The 7,500-nt window shown below is 46.1% G+C and overlaps 1 protein-coding gene and 1 long non-coding RNA gene across 2 annotated transcripts in view; one reads left to right on the top strand and one right to left on the bottom strand.

Moving 5' to 3' along the window:
* LOC135102051 (uncharacterized) overlaps positions 1 to 7,500 on the bottom strand; it is an 89,244-nt gene that overhangs the window by 11,108 nt on the left and 70,636 nt on the right. The gene's annotated exons all lie outside the window — the stretch shown is intronic.
* LOC135102052 (uncharacterized) overlaps positions 1 to 7,500 on the top strand; it is a 9,831-nt gene that overhangs the window by 1,944 nt on the left and 387 nt on the right. The window contains exon 2 of the long non-coding RNA XR_010269509.1: positions 7,286 to 7,500. This exon is cut by the window's right edge and continues 387 nt beyond it. This is a non-coding gene — a long non-coding RNA (uncharacterized LOC135102052). The remainder of the gene's footprint in view (positions 1 to 7,285) is intronic.

The raw sequence follows: 7,500 nt of genomic DNA, 5'->3' as shown, positions 1-7,500 counted from the left end.
TTACATGGAAATAAAAGTTAAAAACAATACATATATACTAGGTAAAAATATTTAAACTATTAAAATCAACTTAAAGTAAAAAGTTTACCAGGATAAAACACTTTAAAGAAAGAATATAGTGTCCATGTATTTTTGTGCCAGTTATGTCTACTTGTTGGCCAGGCGAGTCACATAGGGGATGGTGGAGTTCCTGTACCTTTCTGTGCGGCACCTGACAGGCGGTAACCTGGCACTGTGCCTGGTCTGATACCGTGATGGTGTTCGCTGGGGGAGAAGCTGCAAGTGGTCATTTTCTTTCATTATCTCCCCAAAACTGAGGGTAAGCTGACCTCTCCTGTCCTCCAGGGAAGGCAGGCCGAACGTGGTAAGCGTGGCTGTGTAGCTGTTGTAGCTGCCTCCGAGGATGATACGACACACCCCGCTTCTGCACACGTTCCAGGGTGGTTCATTGTGCGGTTGTAAGGCCGGAATGCCACACCGGGCACGCGTACTCCAGCACGGGTCGTATGCGCTGGCAGTATAGCTGCACTAGTTGTTGCTGTGTTGCTCCAAACGATCTCGCTTTGAATAGCATGAAGAATAGCTTGGAAGCCTTCTTGACGATGTGGTCGACGTGGTCCTGCCAGGTCAAGTTGGAGTTCATGACTAGTCCGACTACTTTGGTTATGTCGACGCAGGGGATGGGGTTGGCGTCGAGATGCACATCTGGAAATGCCACACCCTGCCGCAAGAGGTTGATATTTATCAGTTGACATTCATTTGGGTTGGGTATTAATTTGAGTTGTTGGCACTGTTCATTGATGGTGGTGATAAGTTGCTGGAGTCGGTTTGCTTGCAGGTCCGCTGTTGTATTTACCGAGAACACAGTGACGTCATCCACAAATTTCACTTTATATGTGTGTGTGTGTGTGTGTGTGTGTGTGTGTGTGTGTGTGTGTGTGTGTGTGTGTGTGTGTGTGTGTGTGTGTGTGTGTGTGTGTGTGTGTGTGTGTGTGTGTGTGTGTGTGTGTGTGTGTGTGTGTGTGTGTGTGTGTGTGTGTGTGTGTGTGTGTGTGTGTGTGTGTGTGTGTGTGTGTGTGTGTGTGTGTGTGTGTGTGTGTGTGTGTGTGTGTGTGTGTGTGTGTGTGTGTGTGTGTGTGTGTGTGTGTGTGTGTGTGTGTGTGTGTGTGTGTGTGTGTGTGTGTGTGTGTGTGTGTGTGTGTGTGTGTGTGTGTGTGTGTGTGTGTGTGTGTGTGTGTGTGTGTGTGTGTGTGTGTGTGTGTGTGTGTGTGTGTGTGTGTGTGTGTGTGTGTGTGTGTGTGTGTGTGTGTGTGTGTGTGTGTGTGTGTGTGTGTGTGTGTGTGTGTGTGTGTGTGTGTGTGTGTGTGTGTGTGTGTGTGTGTGTGTGTGTGTGTGTGTGTGTGTGTGTGTGTGTGTGTGTGTGTGTGTGTGTGTGTGTGTGTGTGTGTGTGTGTGTGTGTGTGTGTGTGTGTGTGTGTGTGTGTGTGTGTGTGTGTGTGTGTGTGTGTGTGTGTGTGTGTGTGTGTGTGTGTGTGTGTGTGTGTGTGTGTGTGTGTGTGTGTGTGTGTGTGTGTGTGTGTGTGTGTGTGTGTGTGTGTGTGTGTGTGTGTGTGTGTGTGTGTGTGTGTGTGTGTGTGTGTGTGTGTGTGTGTGTGTGTGTGTGTGTGTGTGTGTGTGTGTGTGTGTGTGTGTGTGTGTGTGTGTGTGTGTGTGTGTGTGTGTGTGTGTGTGTGTGTGTGTGTGTGTGTGTGTGTGTGTGTGTGTGTGTGTGTGTGTGTGTGTGTGTGTGTGTGTGTGTGTGTGTGTGTGTGTGTGTGTGTGTGTGTGTGTGTGTGTGTGTGTGTGTGTGTGTGTGTGTGTGTGTGTGTGTGTGTGTGTGTGTGTGTGTGTGTGTGTGTGTGTGTGTGTGTGTGTGTGTGTGTGTGTGTGTGTGTGTGTGTGTGTGTGTGTGTGTGTGTGTGTGTGTGTGTGTGTGTGTGTGTGTGTGTGTGTGTGTGTGTGTGTGTGTGTGTGTGTGTGTGTGTGTGTGTGTGTGTGTGTGTGTGTGTGTGTGTGTGTGTGTGTGTGTGTGTGTGTGTGTGTGTGTGTGTGTGTGTGTGTGTGTGTGTGTGTGTGTGTGTGTGTGTGTGTGTGTGTGTGTGTGTGTGTGTGTGTGTGTGTGTGTGTGTGTGTGTGTGTGTGTGTGTGTGTGTGTGTGTGTGTGTGTGTGTGTGTGTGTGTGTGTGTGTGTGTGTGTGTGTGTGTGTGTGTGTGTGTGTGTGTGTGTGTGTGTGTGTGTGTGTGTGTGTGTGTGTGTGTGTGTGTGTGTGTGTGTGTGTGTGTGTGTGTGTGTGTGTGTGTGTGTGTGTGTGTGTGTGTGTGTGTGTGTGTGTGTGTGTGTGTGTGTGTGTGTGTGTGTGTGTGTGTGTGTGTGTGTGTGTGTGTGTGTGTGTGTGTGTGTGTGTGTGTGTGTGTGTGTGTGTGTGTGTGTGTGTGTGTGTGTGTGTGTGTGTGTGTGTGTGTGTGTGTGTGTGTGTGTGTGTGTGTGTGTGTGTGTGTGTGTGTGTGTGTGTGTGTGTGTGTGTGTGTGTGTGTGTGTGTGTGTGTGTGTGTGTGTGTGTGTGTGTGTGTGTGTGTGTGTGTGTGTGTGTGTGTGTGTGTGTGTGTGTGTGTGTGTGTGTGTGTGTGTGTGTGTGTGTGTGTGTGTGTGTGTGTGTGTGTGTGTGTGTGTGTGTGTGTGTGTGTGTGTGTGTGTGTGTGTGTGTGTGTGTGTGTGTGTGTGTGTGTGTGTGTGTGTGTGTGTGTGTGTGTGTGTGTGTGTGTGTGTGTGTGTGTGTGTGTGTGTGTGTGTGTGTGTGTGTGTGTGTGTGTGTGTGTGTGTGTGTGTGTGTGTGTGTGTGTGTGTGTGTGTGTGTGTGTGTGTGTGTGTGTGTGTGTGTGTGTGTGTGTGTGTGTGTGTGTGTGTGTGTGTGTGTGTGTGTGTGTGTGTGTGTGTGTGTGTGTGTGTGTGTGTGTGTGTGTGTGTGTGTGTGTGTGTGTGTGTGTGTGTGTGTGTGTGTGTTTTTTTTTTTTTTTTTTTTTTTTTTTTTTTTATGTAGGAAGGATACTGGCCAAGGGCAACAAAAATCTAATAAAAAAAATGCCCACTGAAATGCCAGTCCCTAAAAGGGTCAAAGCAGTGGTCAAAAATTGGTGGATAAGTGTCTTGAAACCTCCCTCTTGAAGGAATTCAAGTCATAGGAAGGTGGAAATACAGAAGCAGGCAAGGAGTTCCAGAGTTTACCAGAGAAAGGGATGAATGATTGAGAATACTGGTTAACTCTTGCGTTAGAGAGGTGGACAGAATAGGAGTGAGAGAAAGAAGAAAGTCTTGTGCAGCGAGGCCGCGGAAGGAGGGGAGGCATGCAGTTAGCAAGATCAGAAGAGCAGTTAGCATGAAAATAGCGGTAGAAGACAGCTAGAGATGCAACATTGCGGCGGTGAGAGAGAGGCTGAAGACAGTCAGTTAGAGGAGAGGAGTTGATGAGACGAAAAGCTTTTGATTCCACCCTGTCTAGAACAGCAGTATGAGTGGAACCCCCCCAGACATGTGAAGCATACTCCATACATGGACGGATAAGGCCCTTGTACAGAGTTAGCAGCTGCGGGGGTGAGAAAAACTGGCGGAGACGTCTCAGAACACCTAACTTCATGGAAGCTGTTTTAGCTAGAGATGAGATGTGAAGTTTCCAGTTCAGATTATAAGTAAAGGACAGACCGAGGATGTTCAGTGTAGAAGAGGGGGATAGTTGAGTGTCATTGAAGAAGAGGGGATAGTTGTCTGGAAGATTGTGTCGAGTTGATAGATGGAGGAATTGAGTTTTTGAGGCATTGAACAATACCAAGTTTGCTCTGCCCCAATCAGAAATTTTAAAAAGATCAGAAGTCAGGCGTTCTGTGGCTTCCCTGCGTGATATGTTTACCTCCTGAAGGGTTGGACGTCTATGAAAAGACGTGGAAAAGTGCAGGGTGGTATCATCAGCATAGGAGTGGATAGGACAAGAAGTTTGTTTTAGAAGATCATTAATGAATAATAAGAAGAGAGTGGGTGACAGGACAGAACCCTGAGGAACACCACTGTTAATAGATTTAGGAGAAGAACAGTGACCGTCTACCACAGCAGCAATAGAACGGTCAGAAAGGAAACTTGAGATGAAGTTACAGAGAGAAGGATAGAAACCGTAGGAGGGTAGTTTGGAAATCAAAGCTTTGTGCCAGACTCTATCAAAGGCTTTTGATATGTCCAAGGCAACAGCAAAAGTTTCACCAAAGTCTCTAAAAGAGGATGACCAAGACTCAGTAAGGAAAGCCAGAAGATCACCAGTCGAGCGGCCTTGACGGAACCCATACTGGCGATCAGATAGAAGGTTGTGAAGTGATAGATGTTTAAGAATCTTCCTGTTGAGGATAGATTCAAAAACTTTAGATAAGCAGGAAATTAAAGCAATAGGACGGTAGTTTGAGGGATTAGAGCGGTCACCCTTTTTAGGAACAGGTTGAATGTAGGCAAACTTCCAGCAAGAAGGAAAGGTAGATGTTGACAGACAGAGCTGAAAGAGTTTGACTAGGCAAGGTGCAAGCACGGAGGCACAGTTTCGGAGAACAATAGGAGGGACCCCATCAGGTCCATAAGCCTTCTGAGGGTTTAGGCCAGCGAGGGCATGGAAAACATCATTACGAAGAATTTTAATACGAGGCATGAAGTAGTCAGAGGGTGGAGGAGAGGGAGGAACAAGCCCAGAATCGTCCAAGGTAGAGTTTTTAGCAAAGGTTTGAGCAAAGAGTTCAGCTTTAGAAATAGATGTGATAGCAGTGGTGCCATCTGGTTGAAGTAGAGGAGGGAAAGAAGAAGAAGCAAAGTTATTGGAGATATTTTTGGCTAGATGCCAGAAATCACGAGGGGAGTTAGATCTTGAAAGGTTTTGACATTTTCTGTTAATGAAGGAGTTTTTGGCTAGTTGGAGAACAGACTTGGCATGGTTCCGGGCAGAAATATAAAGTGCATGAGATTCTGGTGAAGGAAGGCTTAAGTACCTTTTGTGGGCCACCTCTCTATCATGTATAGCACGAGAACAAGCTGTGTTAAACCAAGGTTTAGAAGGTTTAGGACGAGAAAAAGAGTGAGGAATGTACGCCTCCATGCCAGACACTATCACCTCTGTTATGCGCTCAGCACACAAAGACGGGTCTCTGACACGGAAGCAGTAGTCATTCCAAGGAAAATCAGCAAAATACCGCCTCAGGTCCCCCCAACTAGCAGAGGCAAAACGCCAGAGGCACCTTCGCTTAGGGGGATCCTGAGGAGGGATTGGAGTGATAGGACAAGATAAAGATATGAGATTGTGATCGGAGGAGCCCAACGGAGAAGAAAGGGTGACAGCATAAGCAGAAGGATTAGAGGTCAGGAAAAGGTCAAGAATGTTGGGCGTATCTCCAAGACGGTCAGGAATACGAGTAGGGTGTTGCACCAATTGCTCTAGGTCATGGAGGATAGCAAAGTTGTAGGCTAGTTCACCAGGATGGTCAGTGAAGGGAGAGGAAAGCCAAAGCTGGTGGTGAACATTGAAGTCTCCAAGAATGGAGATCTCTGCAAAAGGGAAGAGGGTCAGAATGTGCTCCACTTTGGAAGTTAAGTAGTCAAAGAATTTCTTATAGTCAGAGGAGTTAGGAGAGAGGTATACAGCACAGATAAATTTAGTATGAGAATGACTCTGTAGTCGTAGCCAGATGGTGGAAAACTCGGGAGATTCAAGAGCGTGGGCACGAGAGCAGGTTAAGTCATTGCGCACATAAACGCAGCATCCAGCTTTGGATCGAAAATGAGGATAGAGAAAGTAGGAGGGAACAGAAAAGGGGCTACTGTCAGTTGCCTCAGACACCTGAGTTTCAGTGAGGAAAAGAAGATGAGGTTTAGAAGAGGAGAGGTGGTGTTCTACAGATTGAAAATTAGATCTTAGACCGCGAATGTTGCAGAAGTTAATGAAGAAAAAGTTGAGGGGGGTGTCAAGACACTTAGGGTCGTCGACGGAAAGGCAGTCCGACCTGGGGACATTTATGGTCCCCTCCCCAGATGGGGACTCCGAGGCTGGTGTAGGAGTCGCCATGATTTTAAAATTTTTGGAGTGAAGGGTGTGTGTGTTATTAGGTGCTTGTAGTTTTGTGTGGAGGAAGAGAGTTGTCTTTAGAGGGCAGGCTGTGACTACCCCCTTGTGTTGTGAGACACAAAGGGAAACGTTCAGTGAGGTCACAGCTGGGTTTAATGATAAGTTCACAGCACCCCCTGAACAGTGCTTTAGACCTCACTGGGAGTAATTATCGTTTCGGCAGGTGTCTACTGCCTCCTCTACTGTGTGTGTGTGTGTGTGTGTGTGTGTGTGTGTGTGTGTGTGTGTGTGTGTGTGTGTGTGTGTGTGTGTGTGTGTGTGTGTGTGTGTGTGTGTGTGTGTGTGACGCTGGTGTGCTGTGCTGCTGGGACTGCGTGAGTGATGGATAGGACTGTGTGGGAAGTCAAGGCGTGGAGGAGTGAGAGGAGAGTAAGGGGAAGAAGAGGAAAGTCGTGGGGAGTCGACATGAGAGGAGAGTTACGAAGAGAAGGGAGAAGGTTGTTTGGGGGAGGAGAAGAGGAAAGTTGTAGTAATATGAATAAGACAAGAATCACGCGGTATACAAATAAGGGGAATGAGAAGAGGGGAGTTAACGGAAAATATAAATAAAAGGAAAGTCACAGAAAGTAGAAATAAGAGGAAAGTCACGAAGGACAGAAAGAAGAGAATTGCAGGGAATGGAAGAATAAGAGAAGGATCGCGGTGATTGAAAGTTTACAAAGGGAGAGTTGTAGCAAAGAAACAGAAGACAGTCGTGGATGATGAGAATAAAGGCGGATGAAAGGCTTTGTTCTTCCTTAAGGAGTGTTATCCTAAGCCACGGTGATGATTAGTAGGGTTGTCATGGATATTTTTACTTCTTCCTCATCCCTGCTATAAAAGTACTCCTATAGAATCATAAATACACTTTTTGAAAACACCAACACCTTCCAGTATCGTCTTTAAATCCCTTTTCACTACTACATATATATATATTTTTTTCCATAATCATCTACAGCTTTTTATGGATGCCTATTTTTGTACCCCAGTGTTTAATATTTTTGTAGCCAAGGAAAGAAAGGAATGACAAAGCTGACCTGACGTCCCTTTATCCTCTCTTTTTCTGTGCCCAAGCGAAGGTGTTTTCTATATTTTGTTTCATTTCATCTATTTTTTTTTTACAGTACTCTCTGAATGTCAACAATGAGAACAAGCATAGCAAGTAAGAGGGCTGAAAGACAAGAAACACGTTCGTCATCCTCATGCACCAGAGAGAGAGAGAGAAAAAAAAAAAAAACAATTATAGAGACAAAATAGTAACCTAAGAGCAGTTTAAAAAGAAGACAGGTGTGACTAAGCCCAAGAAATTTTGCTGAGGTGGCCTGAAACAGACGGGCAG

This window comes from Scylla paramamosain, chromosome 7, assembly GCF_035594125.1.
Source record: "Scylla paramamosain isolate STU-SP2022 chromosome 7, ASM3559412v1, whole genome shotgun sequence".
Lineage (NCBI taxonomy): Eukaryota > Metazoa > Arthropoda > Malacostraca > Decapoda > Portunidae > Scylla > Scylla paramamosain.
The sequence above is the reverse complement of the archived record's forward strand: the minus strand, read 5'-3'. Positions and strand labels throughout refer to the sequence as shown.